The sequence below is a fragment of the Dreissena polymorpha genome, chromosome 5, assembly GCF_020536995.1.
Source record: "Dreissena polymorpha isolate Duluth1 chromosome 5, UMN_Dpol_1.0, whole genome shotgun sequence".
NCBI lineage: Eukaryota > Metazoa > Mollusca > Bivalvia > Myida > Dreissenidae > Dreissena > Dreissena polymorpha.
The window spans coordinates 50,896,888-50,923,037 of record NC_068359.1 but is presented as its reverse complement, the minus strand read 5'-3'; the positions used below and the strand labels follow the sequence as shown (position 1 = coordinate 50,923,037).

Sequence of the window (26,150 nt, the reverse complement as noted above, 5' to 3'; positions counted from 1 at the left end):
GTTAGGGAATACAAAAACAAGAGGTATACTTTTCTAAAGTAATAGTTTTTAGCGCACAATGTAACAGTTTTCAACTTAATTATTTTAAAGCACTAGTCTGTTTGGGCTAGTTGCCTTGCAAAATTACTATCCAACAGCAGGTTAAACAGACAAATTTCTTGTTGAACACTTAAAGCACATTGAAAATTCTAGAAACTATATGTTTAGAGAACTTTGGTGTTTGGTGTTTTATGATAAAATAGCACTATATTTTTTATATATGCTTAGTCTACGACTTAGTATGTCTTGTATATTAAATTGTGGGTTTTGTGGATATCTGTAATATGCTGAATACATTATTGCTGCTTTGTCGTTTAAACATAAATAATCAATTATTTAGGGTGTAAACTTATGTGTCTGTGTTCATTTTAAATTATTTTCGACATTTATATACCTAATGACGTTATAGGAATGAAGGGCACGAGAGTCGCATGCAAATGTTAAGTTTAATTTATCAATGCGAGTTAAATTTCATGATACAAAGACTTTTAGAAACAAAACCAGCTCATAGAGCATTGAAATCTTATTATAATTGGTTTGTGTTATTTTCAACAACCACACATGCCTGATACATGAAATATCTGTATGTTTTGTCTAAAACATATTGTTTTATTAAATACTATTTAAACTGTTAAATTTATTTACTTGCAGTGACATGCCAAGCATGTAGACACAGCTTTACATAATCCCAGAACAAATGCTTAAGGAGTCCAGAACCAGAAATGACATTTTTTGGGACTTTACCAAAAAAATTTGGATGAAGAAATCTTGTCTCTAAAAAATAATATTTCAACGTTCTAATTATTTCCAGAAATCTTAATCTGTATTTACTGATATGACAGGATGTGTATATTGTACTCTCTAAATACTATACATATCTCTTAATAAATATGAATGTTATAAATGTTTTATTCGTCGAATACACATGCAATTGCAACTGTTATAAAAAAACAGGTAAATATTATTATCATAAATATGTTTATAAAATTACTATACAATTGCACCGGTGAATAAAAGTTTTAACATAAATAACAGTTTTAAGGGTGTGGAGACTTGATTATTTAACAGAGCATCATATCAAGGATATTTGGAGAATATATATTATTACGGCAATATATCACTTTGAATATGTATAACTATCACTTTACAACATTTTCAACTAAACAGTTCGATCAGCTGATGCCTCTTATTTACCGCTGCTCCCTGTATTGGTGTGTTGTTAGTTACCGCAGGATTGATCATGTCCCCAACTTCTTCATCTATCAGCGGAAATGAATAATTCAAAGTACAGGTTGTGCAGGCGCATGCCAACATTTGTTGTCTCACACCACTTATTGGTCTTGAAAGACAGGCATCCACCTGCGATGCAGACATCTAAAAAATATCACATGTCTTTCTTTATCATAGAACTTAGAGTCTAAAAGATTGCCTTCCTTCTTGAAAAATCGTCAACAATTTTCTACATTTTAATTGACTAAATTGTGCTGCTCCACTGAGGTTTATTTGATATAAAATTATACTTTATGTTTATTTTTCAAAATTTTCAATAGTCTATAAAACACGTTATTTCAACCTGTATTAGCCGCCATTTATATACACTGGAACAATTACTTTCATAAAAAGAGGACAAGCATAATGTATATTTAAGAGTTCAAATAAAATGCTCAGATATTGCTGTGAATTGAACTAATTTGTGAATTAATGCAACACAGTTATCTTTAAACCACTGCTATCAAACACCGAGGCATCATGTGTCGCACCAGGCCATCTTGAAACAACATCAATGAACCATAAATAAAATTTCATGTGTAACTTTTCAAGATATTACTGATAGCTGTGTTACAACCTGAATTGTAATAACGACCTGAATAGTAATAAACTTTATTACATTATGACAATTGCGTAACAACCTGAATTGTAATAACGCCCGAAAGTGTAATAAACATTTTTCTTGGTTTAATATTGCATCTGATCGCATTTTCAAACACAGATTATTGCAAAATATAATGCATACATGTATATAAAATGTATCTTAATAGGGAAATACGACGTATGAATTACAAAAAAGTTGGTCTCATACAACCTCAATTGTAATAAAAGTTATTACACTATTACAATTGCTTGATAACCTGAATTGTAATAACGCCCGAAAGTGTAGTAAACTTATTTCTTGGTTTACAATTGCGGCAATGTTTGAGGACTGCTTTATAACTTAAGACAGGTTGAAGGCTTGCTCAGATATTTTTTATCAAACTCATAGATGAGTCTGACTCAGTACTCAAAAACGTTTCGTGATCACCGACTTGAGCATGCTGTTTACACTCATCTCAATAATTGAGCAAAATCTCAAAGTTGAGTCAAAATATCGACTTAAGTATGTTCGTGATAATCGGCCCATATCCACTACACCACGATGAAAGTGAATCAATTTAGTTACAGTCTACTCTTGTTATCTCGACATCGGATATCTCGATATTCTTGATATGTCGAAGTCAGCTCAATGTCCCAACTTTTTTCCTTCTTTATCTATATTAATAAACATCGTATATCTCGATTTTCGTTATGTCGAATAATTCGATATCTCCATATAAAAAAATGTCCCGAGTTCCGATTTTACATGTATTTACTGTGGTTTATCTCGAAGTGCGAATCACTGTCCCAGTGTCGGCACAGGTGAGATTTTTTTCTTTGATTCTTCACCGTCTCGTTTCGTCCGGCTGCTCTCGATACTGTACGGTAGATAATTGATCCGTTAATTGCATCAATGACCACACGTGTGTAATGACGTTAGCCATTAACACTTGAGTAAGGCCTGTCACGTTAACTGCAATTAATACACAGCCTGCCGACAGGCCGAAATACTAATTGTTTTTACAAACAACATTCCAAAATGAATTGAGTTATATTTTTACAGTGCAAGTTGAAACAGTTTGGACTTAAATGATCGCCCATGTCTATGTGCTGCTCTGTTATTGCATGGCAATTGGTCGGAATGCTAATAAAGATAATAAAGATAAGACTCTGAATGGCTTTTCATGTTTATTTTATCACGTACTAATAATCGATCGAACTATGCATTTCAAACTACAAAATGTACGTGTACAGTTCAGTATTCCAAAACGTGATTTACGTATGTTGATGGAAAACCCTCGTCTTGATTGGACGTCAATTGCATCATAACTGTAAATAGCAAAATTACCGTCATTTAAGCATATAACTAGCAAATTAAATCATGCCTCGTAAAAGCGCGTATATATCAGGTAATAGATAGGGAATGTAGAGAGAAGTATGACACACGGTGACGGCTTTAGTAAGATCACTTAGCAGGTATTTAGATAACGAGAGTAGACTGTATTCATTATTGTTATGTCAGATTTTATTATATTACGACCAACATTACAATGTTAACGACATCCACACAAAACAATTGTGATTTTAATATTTTCAAAGATTACCACAAATCGCGTAGCTATCCAAATGTTCTTCTAAACTCACTATCATTTATTTGAAGCGATCCCAAAAAGAGCACAACTGTCGCTAAGGTATAGTAATGTTGCTTGTTTTCCACTAAACCGACCGAACCTTATTTTTCTTCACAGTCTTATTAGGGACGGCCCTCTCCGCCCAGACTGGATATTCGTAAGAAGACGCTTCATTTATACGAAAATTTCCATAAACATGTTAAGTGTTGTCCCTAATTGACCTATTCAGATTGCACAGGCTAATCTAGGGTAACACTTTATGCACATGCATTAAGTTAAGTTTCCCTAAAGTGAAGCCATATCAAAAGAGCATGAAGCAATGATATCTGGAAGATATATTTCCTTGAGCAACCTCTGTGAAGTGGGACATTACTCTCTGTGAAGTGGGATATTACTCTCTGTGAAGTGGGATATTGCTCTCTGTGAAGTGGGATATTTCTCTCTGTGAAGAAGGATAATACTCTCTGTGAAGTGGGATATTTCTCTCTGTGAAGTGGGATATTACTCTCTGTGAAGTGGGATATTTCTCTCTGTGAAGTGGGATATTACTCTCTGTGAAGTGGGATATTACTCTCTGTGAAGTGGGATATTACTCTCTGTGAAGTGGGATATTTCTCTCTGTGAAGTGGGACATTACTCTTTCTGAAGTGGGACATTACTCTCTGTGAAGTGGGATATTACTCTCTGTGAAGTGGGACATTACTCTCTGTGAAGTGGGATATTACTATCTGTAAAGTGGGACATTACTCTTTGCAAAGTGGGATATTACTCTCTGTGCAGTGGGATATTACTCTCTGTGAAGTGGGATATTTCTCTCTGTGAAGTTGGATATTACTCTCTGTGAAGTGGGATATTACTCTCTGTGAAGTGGGATATTACTCTCTGTGAAGTGGGATATTACTCTCTGTGAAGTGGGACATTACTCGTGTGAAAAATATAATGATAAGAACATCTATGCCCACCCGACTACCGTATTATCTCGATGTGTGTGGAAAAAAACATTTTGCACATGTTTTGCCTTCCCGGCAAATATTGAAAGTTCCTAGATACTAGATGCGTAATAAAATTCGCATTTTCGCTTTCAATTACTAGCATTTCGTGCGGGTCTCTTTCGAAGTTTTTCCGCGAAGTATAAAATGTGGAAAAAAAACTTTAAAAAAAAATTATCATTAAGTGTTAAGAATTTAAGATTATCATTTGCTTTGTTTTATAAATAACTTTACTGAAGTAATCATTTATTCAAGATTCGGTTATTTTATCGTCGTCGTAAAATAGTTCTTGGTTATTTTATGATGCTTGTATAATTTAATTAACAGGTTATTCTCTGGCTATTTCTGACTTGTATGATGGGCATTTGTTTTAGGACGTTCAATATCCTAACGAAAGAATCACAGTTCGATAAACTTAAATATATTGCGAAATTAAACGTTGCCACCTTAAATAAATATGTATATATCATACTGCATAAATATAATTTCATTAAATAGTTTTTTCTTTTCTTTTTAAGTTATTTGCCTGATTTCAATGCGGTCTTTAGTTGTAGATTGTGTGTTGTCATGTCAGATGTCCATTAGAGACGACTTCTGCAGAGTTTATTCTGCAAGTTTGTGAGGAGTGGCGCTTCTAATTACGAAAAACCATCGTAAAAATGACTGTCATAGACTGGCCTTATTTAAGATTTATGACTGCAATTATTTATTTCAAGAAACATGACACTGCAGAAACATGAAACTGCAGATTTCTTCCAGACTTAACTATTATAATGACTTGTTTCACTTCTTTATATTGAAAATACAAAGGCGTATTTGGAACATAAAATCTATGTGAGCTTTAATTGAATTGCTGGAATCCATTCTCCGTTATTGCAATGCTTTTTTCAAGATTGTATGACTTGTATGTGACAAATGAGCTCACCTGTGGACAACATACGCTTAGAGTGAGGTTCCGATTTCGCCTTTGATAAGTCGTGTGTCGTTCGTGAATGTTTTATTCAACCGACATCCCCTTCACGACTTTCACAAAGCTTAATAGGTATGATCCTTGGGGACTCTTAAATTGTTCTCATCCGTCCGGTCCCGCAGCATATGCATCTAAAACAGATTCTAGAAGTGACACATCACGCTTCAGAAACGAACCGTAATATTTGGTTTGTCTAATGGTCCTTAATGTGTTCAAATGAAGCTACTGGCGACAATCCAGGACACTTTTCTTGGGTGCATGGGCATGTCAAAAAGCGGATTCTCTTTTTTTGAATAACCTAAATACTAAGGGGAGCGATCGAAGTATGTTAGTTTCTATATGAAATCAACGTTAAAATTTGTGTGAAAAGCAAAACAATAATCTACGTACAGAAAGTATTAAACACTGAAAGTGGAATTTACCACGTTTAATGTCTCCATGTTGTGTCCGTGTTTTAAAGCAATCTTCACATTATTTTAAATGTTAAATTTATTTCATATCAACACATTTATTCCTAGATCAAGGCCGATACCGACACATTTAAAAGTGTTTATTAGCGAAACAAAAAGTTAATATTTGTCGTATTATACACTGTGCAGAAAACACGTGACCGATTTTTTTTCCAAAAGTAAACATTTCGTATGCAAACTTTTTTTAAGTTGAAAAGCTCTAATTTCGCTTTAATTTCGAGTTGTTACTGATGTGAATTCTAAACATCACTAATTCTTTACATCTATTATTTGCGTTCGTTAAACATAAACATTTTATTGCTTTGAATTTATTTCTATACTTCCAAGGAAAAGTTGTTAAAACCAAACAAAGCCATTATAATTACATCGAGATTAAATGTTTACATACGATTTGTGTTTTTCGAATATTTTCTAGTCATTCTAAATTAACATTTTAAGAATGTCCTATTGCCTCAGAGAAAAACAAGTCGTGCTTTAATTATATTCTATTGTAGAAAAATCATAAGCTTTACGATAAATAATAAATGCGGAATAAGTTATTTTGACATGTAAGTACCGGTAATTGTAATTCGCAGTCTATTGTTGATATCTGCGCATTGACTACTTACGTGATAGAGTGTAACCTTGCAATTCTAACAAACAGGCGTTCTTGTGAGTTCTTACGATTTATTTAAATTGAATGCTTAGCAATGTAAACACACACAATGCAATTTTATGCAGTTATCAAAAAAAAAAACATTGTTAAAAGAATTTAATAAAAATTAATTATAATTTCCTATATCAAGGGCGACTAACTACGAAAACTATATCTACAATAATTGTTTATTACTCGGTCTTCAGATGTTCTCGAATTACTTATTTGTTTAATTTATGTTGTACACATAAAGTGACAAAATATAATAACATTTAATAATTCACATGTCAGGGGAGATACACTACGAAGGATGTAACTATATAGGGAATACATGGTTGGTGTCGAGATGGAGAAAGTTTATCCGGTGAGGCTTAGAAAAAGAAAAAAGGGCGAGCCCGATATTTCTTTTTCGGGCCGAACCGGATGAACTTTCTTTTTCTCGACACTAACCATGTATTCTATTTATCCTGCTTCATGCCGTTGACACATTTTATCAAAGACAAATGATACATTGACATAACAATATAATGTTATTATTCTTTTAGAGCCTTTTGTACACAACATTCTAGATGACTGAATAACTACCGATTGTGTCACGAAAAAAATAGTTCCACTTTAAACTCTTCCTTTTAATACATTGCCATTGAAAATATGAGAAGAAATAAAAAACGAATCGAGAATGTGATAGTTTTCTTGGTAAAAAATGAAAAAAAAATGCAGCAGCATAACTAAATTGTATTTACCTTAATGACAGCTTTAATCTACTGCTTATAACAATAAATTTACAATATACACATCAATTTTCTGTTCTTCCATCCCTTTGTCGAAATCCATTTTCTGTATTTCCATCCCTATTATCAAAATGTATTTTAAACCCCACTTTTTTGATAGCGTTTGTATCGAATGCTAACAACTCTGACCCAAAACCCGATGTACGAAATCGTAATCCTGCCGAGGCGAATTATTGTATTCCTATCGAAGTTAACAATTATAAATGACAAACAAACAATCCGAAATACGTTTATGATTCGTTGGATGCTTTAAAAATGTTAATTAAAAAATACTGTTAAAACCACCATGTCAAAATTAAAATAATAAATACGGAAAGCTGGTTCGGTAATATATTTTAAAGAAGATAAAAGGATGATATAAAATACGATAACATTCATGATGCGTCCCAATAAATTTCGAAGGTCAAATATTAGAACATGTTAATCGCCACAGCGTGCGTAGGAATGCACTACTTCCTGTTGACCTGAGATAGGAAAATTATTCGACCCTGCTTTATTTAGGTCAATGTTTGCAACAGAGGCAGGATAAAAGAATTTTGTATTACTCCTGTCTTTAATTGTAAAATACTTATTTAGTTTTTTTATATTTATGTTTTAGATAAAATAACACAAATAAAATAAAATGTAATTATTCGTATATAAAGGGAGACACACTATGAATGCTGTATCTCTAATAATTATGTACTACAATCCCTTTAATTGTAATCGTTATATTTATTAACCATTATTTATTTTTTTAAACGTACTAAGAGGGCATGATTTTTTGTGTGCGTTTTGTGCGATTCGAAAGCGACACAGATCACTGAGACTGGCCGACAAAGGGGACGGTATTCCACAGTCCATGTGGTCGGAGCCTGTTCTGTTCAACGAATCAGTGAAAACTGGACATTGATTGAGGTACTTGGAGCTTAAAGGAGCACTTTTACAGATTTTGACATGTATTAAAGTTTGCAATTAAATGCTTTATATTGATAACTGTAAAAATTGGATTTAAACAGCTCTAATAAACAACCAAGAATAACAGAAAATAAATATAAAAAACATGTAACCCCCAACAGGGCTCGATCCTACAGACCCCTGGAGACATTGAGAAAATGTCTATCATTTAGACCACTCGGCCATCCGCGCTCACACAATGGATGATGTATTTAAAACTTTATATAAGAAATCTTCGTAATTTTACAAAATATACCGACAACAAAAGAACTTTTCAACTTATTCAATCGTTTCGCGTTGCAATGCTTTATAATTTTCATGTTTTTAAATCGTCGTAAGATGCATATACTGGCTATTTTAGAGCATGGTTAATGTTCAGTATTAATGTGTCCTCACAGTAAGATGCATATACTGGCTATTTTAGAGCATGGTTAATGTTCAGTGTTAATGTGTCCTCACAAAAAGTATAACCAAAACGAATGTGTGCGAATCTGAAACAACTGTTTTTAATTAAGTCAATTTACCAAAACGTGAAAAGGCCCTTTCAACGACTGGCATAATACAAACGCAGCATGGCTTATCAAGGCCTACCTGTGCTATGTTTTACTGTAAAAGAAACAAGTAAGATATCATGAGACCGCAGGTGAACAAACAGTTCAATTATTACTAATACATGTTCATTACATTCATTTATATATGGTTTATCTTACGAGATTGTGATGAATAACTCTTTTATCAAACGTAGTTTAGAGACCAGCCTGGTCGATTACTTATTCATTAAATCACATATATTAGAATAATGTATGTGCTATTTATTAATTTATAAGCAACGTTAATAATTAATATAAGCACATAATTAACTAAATATTGATTTCCTTTGATCTTTCAATTCATATAACTAACCGTCCAGTCTGATATGGTGCTTATGGCTAATTTATGAGGACAATTTATTTAAAGAAACCCACAGATATGAATACCTTACATTTAGTTTTCGCTTTTGCGGTTTAGTAAAATGCTCTATGCGATCACCATGACACTGATTCATCTTCTTTTTTTTTTAAATAAGTTTTGAGTTTATGAGCACATACTGAAATAATTAAATGGTCAGACCATAAATATAGTGAGTTGTACCACGACCCAATCAAAATCGATAAAATCACAGATCATTTGTACAGATCTTCATTGAAAATCTTAAATATATGTTTACCACATGCATAGAGATTGAATATGTTGTTAAGTTATAAAGCTTGGCTGGCTTTGACCAATGTACATTAGTAAAAGCCATTATTACAAAAACTTCCTAGGATATCAATGGCTTACTGACAGCCTCCCTGCAAAGTTAAGTCAAGATAGCGCCTCCCCTTCCAGTTTCTTCCGTCGTAGCTGAGTGAGTCGGTGTATCCATTTGTCGAGCTTCTCCTCAGGATCCGAGTAGAGCTGTCAAGTAATTAAAACGAAGGTGTAAGTAAGGTCTAGAAAATGTTATTTGTTAATGCTTAACCCTTTTCCACTTAGAAACGTATTTTGACATATGTGTAGTCCCTTAGAAAGTTGAATTTAATTAAAATCCTTTTCGTACTTGATTCAAGTTTTGACGGCTTCATTTCCAACCCTTAGATACTAATGAGCAGCAAACAGCATAAAACCGGAACAGACTGCGAGTTACTCACAGGCTGTTCTGTTTTTATGCTGTTTGTACATAGCCATTTTCACTATGCTTCTGAGTGGGAAAAGGTTCAACAAGGTCTTTGCAGGGGCATGTAACATGAACTTGTTTCAACAAGATGTTAGAGAACGATTTAAAATCTTACCATGCCGATTTGTATGACTGTTACATGTGACAAACATGGATTGAAATTGTGTTGAAATTAATATGAGCCTCACTCTAGGAAAACAGGGCTTAAAGCACTTTCTAGGAAAACAGGGCTTAAAGCACTTTCTAGGAAAACAGGGCTTTAAGCACTTTCTAGGAAAACAGGGCGTAAAGCACTTTTTAGGAAAACATGGCTTAAAGCACTTTCTAGGAAAACAGGGCTAAAATCACTTTCTAGGAGAACAGGGCTAAAAGCACTTTCTAGGAAAACAGGGCTTAAAGCACTTTCAAGAAAACAGGGCTTAAAGCACTTTTTAGGAAAACAGGGCTTAAAGCACTTTCTAGGAAAACAGGGCTGAAAGCACCTTCTAGAAAAAAAGGGCTTAAAGCACTTCATAGGAAAACAGGGCTTTAAGCATTTTATAGGAAAACAGGGCTTAAAGCACTTCCTGGGAAAACAAGGCTTAAAGCACTTTCTAGGGAAACAAGGCTTTAAGCACTTTATAGGAAAACGGGGCTTAAAACACTTTCTATGAAAACAGGGCTTAAAGCACTTTATAGGAAAACAGGGCTTAAAAAAGTTTCATGGAAAACAGGGCTTAAATCACTTTATAGGAAAACAGGGTTTACAGCACTTTATAGGAAAACAGGGTTTAAAGCACTTTATATGCAAACAGGGCTGTAAGCAATTTATAGGAAAACAGGGCTTAAATCAATTTATAGGAAAACGGGGCTTAAAGCACTTTCTAGGAAAACAGGGCTAATAGCACTTTCTATGAAAACAGGGCTTAAAGCACTTTATAGGAAAACAGGGCTTAAGCACTTTGAAGGAAAAAGGGCTTATAGCACTTAATAGGATAACAGGGCTTAAATCAATTTATAGGAAAACGGGGCTTAAAGCACTTTATAGGAAAACAGGGCTTAAAGCAATTTATAGTAAAACAGGGCTTTACGCACTTTCTAGGAAAACAGGGCTTAAAGCACTTTCTAGGAAAACAGGGCTTAAAGCACTTTCTAGAAAAACAGGGCTTAAAGCACTTTATTGGAAAACAGGGCTTAAAGCACTGAATAAAAAAACAGGGCTGAAAGCACTTTAAAGGAAAACAGGGCTTAAAGCACTTTATAGGAAAACAGGGCTTAAAGCACTTTATAGGAAAACAGGGCTAAAAGCTCTACATAGGAAAACAGGGCTGAAAGCACTTTTTATGAAAACAGGGCTTAAAGCACTTTATAGGGTAACAGGGCTTTAAGCACTTTATAGGAAAACAGGGCTTAAAGCACTTTATAGGAAAACAGGACTTAAAGCACTTTTTAGGAAAACAGGGCTAAAAACACTTTCTTGGGAAACAGGGCTTAAAGCACTTTATAGGAAAACAGGACTTAAATCACTTTCTAGGAAAACAGGGCTGAAAGCACTTTCTAGGAAGGAACTCATTCTAGGAAAACAGGGCTTTAAGCACTCACTCTAGCGAAACAGGCCTTAAAGCACTCACTCAAGGAAATCTATGTAATGAAAAGTTGCTATGATAGAAGGTAACACACGATACGCGATATTGCATGACAAAATACAATTTAACAGAAAATGTTGGACAATCATATCGCCTATAATAAACGCATCCGTAATCAGTTGCCACGGCTGTTCCAAGAGCTACGCAAAATTTCCATTCCATTCACAATGAACGCTTGAACTGAAGGAAAACGTGCATCATTGGTGTATGATTAACTCAACGTTGATTAATACAACATTTACCGTTGACAAGCTCCTTCAGGCCCAGTATCCGATCTACCACCACGACGCTCCGAGACACAGCATCAAAATGCAAGTAGTCAAACCAGTAACATAACACCGCGCCGTGTTCGAGTAGCAACGGAAAAAAGCCGCTTAGATTTCTTGTTTGTTAAGTTCAAGGTTTATGCTTTACTATGTTTCCTGACTTTTTGTTCTACAAAAATTACTTTGACTGTGTTCTTCTCTGTAAAACATGTCATTCCTGTTGTGGAAAAATTACATCTTTAGTTGTGAAACGATAAAATTTGCTAGGCTTTATTTAACATAAGAGCTAAAGGTATTAGTGATGGTCATGTTGTTAAGTTTTTCCACAAACGTCGAATTGAAAGAATGTACTGCTTGTGGTTTTTTAAGTATATAATTACTTTTAAAAAGTACAAGTATTTTTGTTACACTGTTACATTTTACATGAAGTCCCCTTAATTTATAAGCATAACACAATTCGCCTTTTTAAACTTGACTTTGAACTTTATTACCGAAAGTATATTGCATTATAAAACACTTGGTGATATAGTTCTCATGGGCGTTTTCGTGTTTTTCTCATAATTAAACCAATGATGTAAAAAAACATTGATAAAACCCCCAAAAATATTCAAGAGTCTGCGTTTATACTTTGTAAAATTAAGGTTATCTGCCAACCCCTTGAGTATTTAGACCGGGAGATATTCAGATAAATCTTAATAAACTATCTATTCTGTTGTGTTCTTTTCTGTTCTGTTCTTATTAATCATGTAATAAAACAAAGTTTTACCTAGTAACACAGTCGTTGGTAAATGGTTCGTTGGATTTGGATTCGTGTATTAATGACTGGTGCCTATAATTGATCAGATATCATTTCATGTCAACGACACACGAGGCTGTAGTGCGAGGAAACATAATCATGAAATAATCGGACCCGCATTGGTTTAACGCTGATTGTAAAGAAGCAAAGCACATATTTTATAGATGGAAAAAAACACTCATTGTATAATCAGACAAAATATATCACGCGTTAAATTTTTTAAGAAGCTTGGCTGGCATTACTGTGTTTATAAGATAATTTTTTAGTACATAACAATACACAGATCAAGGCTGTCTGAAATACATGAGTACAACTGATTTTTAAAATGTTTGAAATACATTAGGAAATTTAAAGGCGGGAATAAAAAGTATACCAATATAAATGTACATGAATAGTTAAACACTTTAAACAACTGTCAGCTGAACGAATATTGTTTACAAATTGCAATTGCAATTATTAAGTGTCAGACAGTATACATATTGACTCTCACGATGTTCCACTTCCGACTGTTGAAGTAATTAAAACGATATCTGCAATGTCCCGAAATAAAAGTGATAATTTGAACTTTTTGTTTGATTGGAAAAAGCTATTGTTCCATATCTGGCTAAAATCTGTAATAAGTTATTATATAAAAACGTATATCCTATGTCTTGGAGTAACTTTTTTGATTGTTACAAAGGCGATAACTTAATTATAATCGTGCGAAATTATAAGAGGATAATATTTTCTTTATCACCTCACAACCGCCTTTATAATTTTCGAGATAATATAGTCATCTTTAATGAATGGCAATTTGTTTTAGAAAAATCTCGGCAAGTTTGACTGAATATTCAAAACCCATAGTGTTATTAAGAAGGGATAAGCAAATGATTTAAAACTAAATTTCGCCTTGGTAGACTATGAACATGATGTTCATACTGTCGGTCATGATTTAGTTGATACAACTAAGGTATAAAGTATAAATGATGAATATGCTGATACCCATATATGCAATGGTAAAATCTTGTAGACAGTGTACAAGTACAAGGCCATACTCATAATTGATTGATGTATCATTGATTAGGGGTCAAGTAAGATAAACAATTGTCACGCCTTTTGTTTATTACGTTTTTAATCGTATTGATGAAACCCATGTACGAACATTCAATATTCAGCACAAACAAATTGGATATTAAAACTTTTCGAATCGATAACACCAATAATCACGTATGTCTGTGAAGTCTGGGGAACAAACGAAATGCCCAAGGTTGATAAAGTGCACTTCGAATTCTGCAAACGAAAACGTTAGGTTCGTCGACGAACATCAAATATTGCTGTACTATGTGAATTTGGTCACTTTCCAGTGTATGTCGCCTGTTAACAAAGAGCCAAAAACTTTTGGTTTAAAATCATGAGGTCACAGAAAACTGTGATCAATCAAGTATTCAATACATTAACTACTGATGATGGTTACATAAATATTGATAGCAAATTGTTTTAGCCAAATACAGTATAAAGTTCACTTGATTCACTTAGTTTTAGTAATTTGTGGTTTATCAAATATCACGAAATCGCTAATATTTAATTTTTTTTAAACAAAGGGTCAATTATGTTAAATTCTAACTCGCTTTGAATGTATATAGGCTCAAAGTAAGCTTCAATATTATATCACATTTAACAAAAAGTTTTGTTCTTTAAACATACTTGAATTGTATAGATAATATAAAACATAGAATTGCATTAAGTAGGTTCAAATTGTGTTCGCATCTTTAAGAATAGTAAGAAGAGGTTTTAACAATAATAACTTCAATGATCGTAAGTGTAACTTGTATACTTCTGGTATGATTGAAATTGAATGTCATTTTCTATGTTTTGTCTAATTTATAGACACCTAGCAATATACACTATGCGAATAAATAAAATGTATTAAAAAATTATTTGAATTTGCCAAGATCGTTGCTTAACTGACAGGATTAGAATCGATTAAGCTGTATGTATTTACATTTGATTCGTAACGCATTCAAATCGTCAGCACATATATGACATTGTGAATAGTGATTATGTTAAATTTGGCGTTGTGAAAAGAAATAATGTTAAATTAAGAACTCTGGGTGTTGTATTGATCTTTTTACGGTAAACTACCCTCATTTCTGTCCGCTTTATTTAACATCAGACAAGAACGTTCGCGATAACCTCAAAGGCTGTATTACAATAATAATTGTAACAACACGAAAGTTTCCATTCCAAACTAATTCGATTGTCTGTCTGCTCGGCCGTTTAGAAAACACACACCAACAATGCTATTCAATGCACTATACAATTGTGAGTGTAAATTGTTCCGAATTTTTACTCAGTAAATGATCAACGGGTCGTGTGTTTTAAAATCATAACTATTTCCAATATTTCGACAGTATGCGTTTATATTGCTTAAAACAGGATGTGTTATACTAATAAAATACGCAAAAGACTTAAATAAAATAAACGAAAACAAACATTTTGGTAGATTTGTATGTCACCTAAAACAAATTAAGTATAACCAAAAGCATGCTTTCCAAAATAGTTTTTTTTTATATGATTGTTTACAAATTAATTCTTTATTTATTAATGTGTTACTCCTTCGCAAACTTGATATCACTGTTTAATTATAAAACTTCTACTGCTTTGCAATTGAGCGGTTTCCTGTCGGAATTCTTAAATACAGGTCGTGACTGTAGATTTGGAGTTCCCATCAGTCGATATTTATTCATGTGTTTTATTTGTTGAAATCGTATTGACCAAAGAAAAAACACGAACATCAAAGGTGTGTTAATCAATGGCATATACTTTAAATTAACACAGTTTGCAGATGATACATCATTACTGCTAGATTGATATAAGGGCATAAAAAATATCTCGATTTTTTTCATCATTTTCACCAAAGTTAAAATGACTATGGATACACAGACTCATTACATAAGAAGTAAATGCTATGGATTAGTCCTCACAAAAAAAACAGTATAAGGAAATAATAGCTAACTTGAGGAAATACCTGATTGAGTCGTGTTCAAGAAATATGCTTAATCCTTTTTTACAGATGTTATGAAATCATTCACAAATTGTATCGATCTTTTTCCAATAGACACTGTCACACAATTTCAGGAACTTTCACTGTTATTTAATCACAAGTGTTCAATTATACAGCGACCTTTTTATAATCCTAGTCGATATAACAAAAGAGTACGTTTTCTTAAAGATAACAACGAAGTATTTTTTATTTGAACGGAATTTGAAAAAAAAACTGACATAAGTGTCAATTTTCTGCAATTTGAAGGAATGCTAAAAGCGATTCAAAAAATTGAGGATTGCAAAAACTCGAAAATATAGCAACATGTCAACGATGATTATTGTTTCCCTATCATTCCGGTATATGTCAAGCCTATAATGTTGCACAACAAAAATAAATCTTGCATATATAATATGTAAATACACACCAATGAAATACCAACAGGCTTAGCCAAACGGGATAGCCTTTGAGTATTGAGAGCTCAAAATGGGATAATTTAGATGCAACTGTATTTTAAACCACATTTTTTTTTCTTACAATCAATGGTTCCAAGTAAGACTGACTCGCAATATACTATCTACAAACAACTTGTTACAAAAAATATGTCGCAGAAAAATGTTCTATCTGTAAAACAGAAACCATTGTTCATTTTTTGTGGAGTTGCTAGGTCATTAAACTATTGTTTCATCACATCATGTCTGCTATTATAACATTGATAACAATTTCAGTTTTGATTGTAAAACTTATATATTGGTATCAGTTTGCAAACAAATCTGAAAATTATAAATGTATGTCTTGAAATAAAACACTTTATTTATAATTGTAGATGTAAAAGAGTAACCCATACAATGCATGGTCTGCGAGGTAGTTGCTGCAGTTATATATAAAACCATTTATAAAACTTCGTGGGAATTGGTGGATTCTGTGTGACCCCAGATTCATTCATATTTTGTGTTTTTGTTGGTTTGTATTGTGATGTATTGTACTGTTTGTACTGTTTGGGCAATCGGTCACTTGCCTTATATGAAGGACCAACTAATTGTTTTTAATGAGAATTCAATACTGCTCCAGCAGCTGGAGTTTCACTTCTTTATATTGTAGTGCTAACTAACCTTCATAAATATGAGTGTTTTGTGTACAACATTTCTTAAGCTTTGGCATGCCTTAATGTTATATGACTGCTTGTACTGTATTTTCTATAGCTGTATTCTAGCAACGTTTGTTATGTAAGTGAACATTGCACCGTTGGCAAATAAAGTATATTTCAAAAGTGTCTTTGTTGTTTATATATTAAATATGTAGTCGTGTTAACCATATCATATGGTACCGTAACATATATGACATCTAACGTACAGACAAGTTCCAATGACCTATTGATGATAAATATAATTAGTATGTGTTATTGTCCCGAATGCACTCTTAAGGCTTTAATTAGTATGGAGTATGTAATTAATAACTGTGAGGCAACCGTATTGTATTGCAATACATATTTGTTACGAACAGGCTATAGGAACAACATAGACATTAGCCTCAGAGAAATATCAGTTTGTAGAAACGACACAGCCGTTATTAACGACTCAGAAAATATGTTCTTGGACGCTATTGTTAAGAGCAGTCCGTGTAAATCGATAGAAATACTTGGTTGGACAATGGTCCAACTCAGAGGTAGAGATACTTTGTCGGACAATGGTCCAACTCAGAGGTAAAGATACTTGGTTGAACAATGGTCCAACTCAGAGGTAGAAATATTTGGTTGGACAATGGTCCAACTCAGAGGTAGAGATACTTAATCGGTCAATGGTGCAAATCAGAGGTACTTATGCTTGGTTTGACAATGGTCAAACTCAGAGGTAGATATACTTATAAAGCCCATAAAATCGCTTAAATATTTACAGGTATGTACATATAAATACATAACGGATACTATGTGTTTGTTGTTCAACGTCATGTGACAAATTGTTTGTTTGCTTATAAAGTCTAAACACATGTCCAACGCCAATCCTTAAGGGGCAAACATCCACTCAACTCCAAAAGAACTGATTTTTACAGACAAAATCAGCCATCACCTTTTGGTTTAATCTTATCAAAGTTAGAAGAGGACCTCCATTACTTTAAATAACTAAGATTAAGTTCTTAAATTATTGCAAGATCCCAGATTTGTTTTACATGATAGCCATAACCATAGCAACCACAATGTTTGTCCAACTAAAATAAACATATACCTGTAGAAAAATAAAATTTTAATCATTTTGAGATCATTAAAAAAACAATCCATTGGAGTTTTGTTCATGCTGACCCATTAAGAATGGGAGAGAAGAATTCTTTACAACGATAATCCACTCTAGCGACAACAACCCGGGTCTCTACAAATTCCTAAACCACTGCTATCCCAGGGTCTCTATAGATCTACTACCGTACGGGCATGGGCCCGGAGTTGTCTACAGATCCCTATTGAACCACTGCTGCCCTGGCATGGCCCCAGAGTTGTCTCCCCCTGCTGGGGATGGGTCATGCCGTGGGTCCCAGCGCCCATGCTAGGGAAGCTGAGGTCGCCGCTGGGGCCGATGTTGAGGTCGTCCATGTACTGGTTACCCTGGCTACCAAGATCAAGGCGCTGCATGAACTTGATTTGGCAGCTGGTCATCGAAACCTGGGGGAAATATATAACGTCGCGTATTTACAGTTACCGAGTTTCCATACGAAGCATATACGTTAATGACCGATATTAATGCTCCTAAATTAACCCATATGTTGGAGGCTTAATTCAACTAACAATTAAAGCAGTAACTTTACGAGCTTGTCGAGTTGTTTATTTTTTTATTTTTATGTTTCGGGGGAGGGGGGGCAATCATTTCGACATTAATAGATACACTCGCTTTAAACTACATTGAAAAAAATCGCATACGGTATAGATAGAAAAAGTAACTTTACATGCTTGTCGAGTTGCTAAAAATCGGGGGGGGGGTATGGCGGTCAGTCATTTCGACTTAAATAATATATCCACCCAAAACAAAGACCTTTTAAGTACCTATCTTAGGTATTTGCCTAAAACTACACTGCATTAAATAGCATAAGGTTAAGATATAAGAGCTAAAACTACATTGATTTCGAGCGTATGCAAATATCGTGCTAGCTCTGAAATTGAAATGCAAACGTTGATCAAATATTCAAAGCGAAATGTTGAAATTCGAAAAAGTCATGATAACAGTTAAACGAAGGATCGAATGATTTAACATCAGGGTACAGCCATTAAACCATATATTTATAAAAACTTATTGAGTCATAATTAACAACAGTGTGAACAAATAATAGATGAATATTGACAACTAATTGTGTCACTTTGTCCGTCATTTTCATATCATTCGATTTATACGTACACAGGCATTGCTTTATTAAAGAAAAAATGATAGTATTGTATGATTTTGCAAATCACGTGTTTATAATACAGCAAAAAGGAAATGTTATAGAATATAGGTACGATATATCGGTCTTATTTCATTTCTTATATTAACTCGTTGATCGCATATGCATCTATCTGGTTCCGATATTATCGATGTTGATTTCAAATAAGTTTTAAGTAACATATTAAATTAACACTAATTGGCAGTTAAGCCTCATTTCACCTAGTGGAGCTATACTTGAGAATAACTGGAACATGAATTCGAGGTGAGCCAACATGTATTTCGTGCTTAGCAGTCAATAATCATACCATTTCTATATTCGTATACCTCTGACGGCTATTGAACTTCACTTCCGGAATGCCTGTAAGAGCAGACAAAACTTAATGCCGTTACTTAAACCACTTACGTCTTTCAATTCTGCACGGTGTCCGGAACTGGCCTTACTAGTGCGCCGTAAAAAAGGTGGCCGAGATCGTAGCTGCTGCGACGCGTTCTTGACATCATCGACAAATGTTATCTCCATGTTTCGAATAGAAAACAAAAGGATCTTATTCCTTAAGTATGTGAAACTAGAGATGCGCGCATCATAGTCATATTATTAACGATTTCTTCCAAGTTAAGTTCAACCATTTAATGTAACCTAAACGCTGGCATTTTGCGTTAGAAGTAAAGTGAAACGCTATTCAAGCACGTGCATGTGAAGAATTCAGACGGAAAGTTGATATATCAGTGTGTTAACTGTTTGTGTACATTTTGGAACATCCTTAATATATTTATTACTGGGTACTGAAGTATAGTTATTTGTCATTTACCAAAACGTAATACAAAACACGCTAAACTGTATAGATGGTACTATTAATGAATAAATGGATACGTGTTCGTGACATATTTTCGAGTGTGTACCTGTATCTTAGTGTGTTGATGTACTGATAAGGTAGGGTCGTTTAAATCGGTTGAAAATTTCGAGACTTTAAGGGACACGCGTCGAAAACGGTACATTTACTTATCGGCTAAATCCGAATAATTTGCGAACGTAACAAACGCACAATATGACGATGTTGTGTCCCATCATCATGCGCAGTTATTCTATAAATGGAAACAAAAGCAATATTCTTAAGATGATCGTATCGTGATATATTTGAGAATAGAAAGCATAGAAATACCATTGGTAAAACCTCTGTCGTATCACAAGTTATGTTAAAAAACGGCGAAAAGACACCATGACATGGGCTGATATCAACTAAAATGTTGGAGTGCAATGAAAATTAGATTGAGGATACATACCTAAAATGCATTTATAACCTGATGAAAGAACATCAACCTCGTGTATTATAGGTTCCGTCCAAATCAAGGGTTATATCTACTTAATTATTCAATATACAAATGTTAAGAAACAATTGTTAAGATATTGTTAGCAAAAGGGAAATAAAGATGTTTTTAATTCGGTAAATTTGTCGAAACACTATATGACCAGTAAACAAAAAAAGCTCACTACAAGATTAATGTTCTCAATTTAAAACATGAAGTTTATTACTCTTGATAGATCTGACGAAAATAAACTGAAATAAAATGCATATTATCCATTAAAGTCTCTATCCATAAAGCAAGTGTCATCAACTTTGCTTGAGTACGTTTTGAGTTATCGCAGAATCCAGATTCGGCGGACAATTTTATAGAAGGACATACAGAAAAACGGAGACACTGACACACAGACAAGTGTTAAACATTAAGTTCCCTCCTGTAACACCGGTATGAGACTGACAATACAATCATAAAAACACACATAATAAAGTTAAAATTGAGTCATTGAATCAGTCACTCGCAAACATATCATTATTAGTTTGTAATGATACCCAAACGTAAACACTAATATTAAACATTAAATCAAGATGGGAAACTATTAAACAGTAAAGCATTCGAAATAATATTATAATGTGCCCATGTTTTATTGAACAAGAAGCATCATCAAGTTGGCATCATTATCGGTACAAATCATTATTGTTGACGGCAGAGGTACAAAACATAGGTCGCATTTCAATAATTGTTCAAAATCATTACGAACACAAGATTTATTATGATTATTAATAATGATATTTAAAAATGTGTTTACACATTGCTGGTAATATATTTTTACTTCTTGTTTCATAAAAAAAAATTCTAATGTGATCCAACAAAATGTCCCGCAAACGTAAATCTGACAAGCACAACATTACAATTCGAATACAAAAAAAAGCGAAACTCCAGCTCTATTAATAGTAGAACATCTAATAATAATTCTGCATATATATATGGCAAGTTACAATTGGCTAATTGCAAGCCATGTGAGTACGACTAACCCAATATTAGTATGTATATATAGATATTTACACATAACCAAAACCACTAGACACATGTATTGATTTATCATAATTAATTAATCATGTACTATTAATGTCGGTAATATTTATGCTACTATTTAGGGTTTTCAATTATTATGATGTAACATAAAATTTGATTATATGGATAATCACTACTTAAAAAACCATTATCGTCATTTAAAGTCTTTTTTAACGAATCTGAAACGGACAGGTTTAATGTCTTCACAGCCAATGATATTAAAGTCTGGCATGTAAACAACTATCTCGTTTGGTTCAGTCTTCGAAAATGACCAAGGTTTATACTGACATTCTGCCTTTGCAACAAAACATGTTTCTGCATCATGAAACAAAAGTACAACACCACCTTCGTCACCTGCAATACAAACGTTTTTATCAATTAAACCGAATTCATTAACTGCTTCTTTACAAAACCCGTGCTTCCGGAACTGCATACTTAACAGAGTCTTTCGGAAAGTTTCTTTGAATTGTATTAAACGACCAATGTCAATATACGCGTCGGAGCCTTTTTCGGCAGTTTCGTCACACTCGGCGTCGTAAATGTGCAAAGCATTATTCATTTCCTTGATACTTTTTTCAAGAGAACCACTTTCAATGCATGAAAAAAATTGTCTTGCAGATGGACTTCTTCCGCCTTTTGGAGCTTTCGTTCCATCAGAATAGCATGCACGTTTGAACCAAATTTCTATACTTGTTCCAACTGATGAGTTTAGCTTTGATCTTCGATCAGAAATTTCTGCAGACAAGCTGTTTGCCTATCCATATTAATTAGAATTCGTTCCTTCTTTTTTGCAATCGACACAAGCACATCCCTCTCAAGATTGTTATACGCGTTCATTATTGTTTCTTTTATATATTGTAATGCTCGATATGCCCGCAGTTCTGTTTATTTAAGTAATTCTTTGTGTGTAGTTTTCATGATTTATAAGAAGATGCCCTTTCTTATTTAGATCGTGTAGAATGTTTTTTCAACCCGGCACCTTCCGCATTCGAGTTCGGACGAATATCAGCGAGCACGCACACTTCATCACACTTTCTGTGGTCGGCAATAACGCACTTATTACAACATGTCACTTTATGGTCTTTGCACAGGTATACACCTTCTTCGCTGTAATGATAAGGGCACACAAGCTCTTTAAGAGTTCAGTTATTTCAATGGGCGGTAAGCCGGTAATTCCTTTGTATCACGTAGCATGTGTGTCTTTAATATTTTTACAGAACCATGCTCTTCCTTACATTCTTCACACAAAATCTTTTCACATATAGAGCAGTACACAACGGCAACATTGTTGTAATCCTTACACGGTCCACACACACGACTTGAAGAGGTCATTTGAACGGAATTCTCGTCACATTCGGGTTATTTCCATATCTTTAACCGAATGTTGACGATGTTAACATACATATACCAATTTCAGTGTGAATTTTCTCGTCACCATCGGTCTATGCACAACAGTTTGTTAAAGTAAACTCAATGTGTTTCTCGTTCTTATAATTGTGCACTTTTCAACGATATTTAAACACCTGACATTTATAAGCCATTTGCGTCATAAACTATCACCGAATAATACTTTGCCCTATCTTATATCAAAAGGTAGCGTTATTTTTAATTCATAGTTTAGATTATCATAATCTTCTAATGTGTTCAAATGTGAGCAAAAAAAAACGTTCCTTACTATTTTAGAAAAAAGAACAGTTTACTACCAATGCATTATTTCCCTCCTGATATTGCACATAATTTCGTTGTGAAGACTGTCACTTCTATTTACCGCGATAATGGCGGTAGTCAATTGCATGGTGATTTGTTATCTGAACACATTCTCAACATTTTATCTGTAAGAGCTTGTTTGAGATTGTGTGCGTGTTTGGTTATTTGAAGTGCACTTGTGCACATGCTGTTTTGTTATAATTGGCGAAATATCCCATATTTTGTGTGCTGGTTTAACGATGGATAATACCAGACACGGATAACGCATTATTATATTTGTTTCCTAGTGTGGATAACATGTTTAACAAAATACTTGTACTGTACTTACACAGTACAAGCGATTCATCCGTATATTCAAAGTATCTGCAACGAACGTGTTTATGGATACAATCCGCATTTAAGGTAATTTAATAACTGATGACTCTTAAAATTTAAAGTCAACATGTCGTGTCCTTATTCTTTAGAGTGTGTTTACTCTAAGTAAAATCGGTTACGTCTTACAATATACTGTTAACAAGTCAGAATGTTTGTGTTCACACTTACATTCACTATTAGATTGCGAGTACGAATATAGGGATCTACCCTCAAGAAATGATAATCTTACATTTTGTCAACATATAACTGCCTACTAGTGTACCGCATACACAGTGCTTACACCACATATTTAAACAGGAATACCAACTAGAAAGAAATGTTTTGTTCTAATTATAATCGTTCTAGCATGTATTATAATGAATATAATGCCTTAAACACACAATCAATCGAGTTAAAGCAACAACCTTGCTTTGCACATTGAACACAGATACGGATTCGGAATGTACATACTATACATACACAGACAAAGAAAGGAACTTGCAATACCGATCCGAATTCGCAAAGATGCATGATCTTGCCCACGATTTGCAGGTGTGCCCATGATACCGCATTGCCACAGAGTTGTTTTACCTTGGTATTCGCTAAGTCGGAATTTACGTTACGGTTTGTTGCCACATGGCTTGATTTATTTTATGATATTATTGGAATAAAGGGCTATTAAGAAACAAGAAACGACCTTTTTGGAATAAAATACATATCGACGTATTCTGTACATTAGTTTTTAAAGATAATTAATATTTTAATCAATAGGGTCCCTTTTCATTTTGACTTTAATGTCCCTACATGAGAAATAACATCGTGAAATGTAGGATGCGCTCTTCGTCGTATAGCCTTGCTATATACATGTGTATGTTAGTGCTGTGTGGCATTGGTAGATTGTTTACATTCGCAATTATTTTTTAGGAAGCTTTTGTATTAAACGCACTTAAAAAAGATGTATAACAAAATTAGTTCAAGCTTTAAATTAAGTCCGTTTCTGAATATTATACATTGTATTCCTATTTATACAATTATTAAACTTTGCTATTAACGAAATTAAATCAACAAGTTATGTTCAAAGATGTAGACACAGACACATGCAAGTATACATTCGTGATATATCGTATCAAAATAATACATTTACGTCACGATTTGACGATAACGCACTATACACACAGTTATGTACTACAAATTGGCCATCAACTAGTACACTTTAGCGAGTTAGATGGTCGAGGAGGTCAATCAAGTCACCGCCATTATGAACTATTCACAATAAACGTAGCAGGTAGGTTCTACGGCTACTTGTCGTTTACACTTTGTTTGAGTATGTTTGAGTATATTTCGACAAAAAGGGTCATATTTACGGACACCATGTCGATACAATCTTCACATATGCATTTAAGTCATGATTGTAATAGTGTAAGGTAAGGATAAACTATTCAAATAAATTTTCTTAATACTTGGTTGAAAGACAAAACGCAGGATATCTTCAAAATAGAAAGTGAGTTATTTTGACATTCCAGGATAATTACAAAAGACAGCCCAATAGAGAACGGGATTGATAAATTTGCTACTTAATGAATGAATGACAGTACGGATTGAAAGACTGACGAACGGTTAATCTCTCGTTGTCGCGTAAATTAACGTCTATCTTATAATGAACTGTCGACTTATTGTATTTATCAGGAGGTTTTGATGCATATGTATGAATGTATGTGAAATGAAAATATTTACGCGCGCTGTCGTTGCTGCATAAAAAAGCGATTTTAAATCAAAAGCGGTATAAAAAGATCATACAGGCGCTGTAAACGAACCAATGCTTGATGATTAGCAGGTACAACCCATCACAAATTAGTTTAATTATAAACTCGTGTCGAGACTGATAAAATCAGAAGCATGTTTACATAACAATTCCAAAGACCAATGTGATCCTTCAATCTATTTGTGAGGGCTATTTACGTAAAGGATCATTCGTCGTTTTGTTATTAAACATTAATGACAATTTGCATAAAGATTCAATACAAGCGAAAATGATCCATTCTTTCAAATGATCATTGATGTGTACTTTCTCTTTGTTTTATTAAACAAAAAATGCTATAATAATTCAATTGATTAAAATACTGATATAAACAGAATGTATTATAAATTAATGTAATAGCAGTGACTGTGGATGAAGTATGTTCCCGACACACTAAATATGAAATTGGATGCTATTTTCATAATGGCTATAGCATCGTTGACCTGTATATACAACAGCCTGTGACAAACAGCCGGATACCAAAACTAGTATGCCCGCTAATCAATGATTGATTCATACATAGGTTTTGAACAATGTATTAAGAATAACAACAACGCGTTTTAAAAAACGTCGTATTATGTTTGTATAAATATTACATGAACTTAAGATTAGGAAGTGCAATTGTTAATTTATTTCTTGCGTAATTAAGGAATATATTTTCCTAAAAGGAAGCCATTCGTTAAGTCGCCTTTATGTGTGTTGTCTGACAGCGAATGAAGAATTTTAATAAAGCGCCATAGGAATATATATACATGGATAACATATTTAAAAAAAGGGAATAAAATAAAGGAATATGTG

General features: G+C 33.6%; 1 long non-coding RNA gene across 1 annotated transcript; it reads right to left on the bottom strand.

The window, feature by feature from the left end:
• Positions 1-1,057: 1,057 nt before the first annotated feature.
• Positions 1,058-7,543, bottom strand: LOC127881726 (uncharacterized). Its single transcript, XR_008050225.1, has 3 exons — positions 7,328-7,543; positions 5,436-5,611; positions 1,058-1,413 (listed from the first exon to the last, which is right to left on the bottom strand). It is a non-coding gene; the product is annotated as an uncharacterized LOC127881726 (long non-coding RNA).
• Between the last annotated feature and the right edge of the window lie 18,607 nt (positions 7,544-26,150).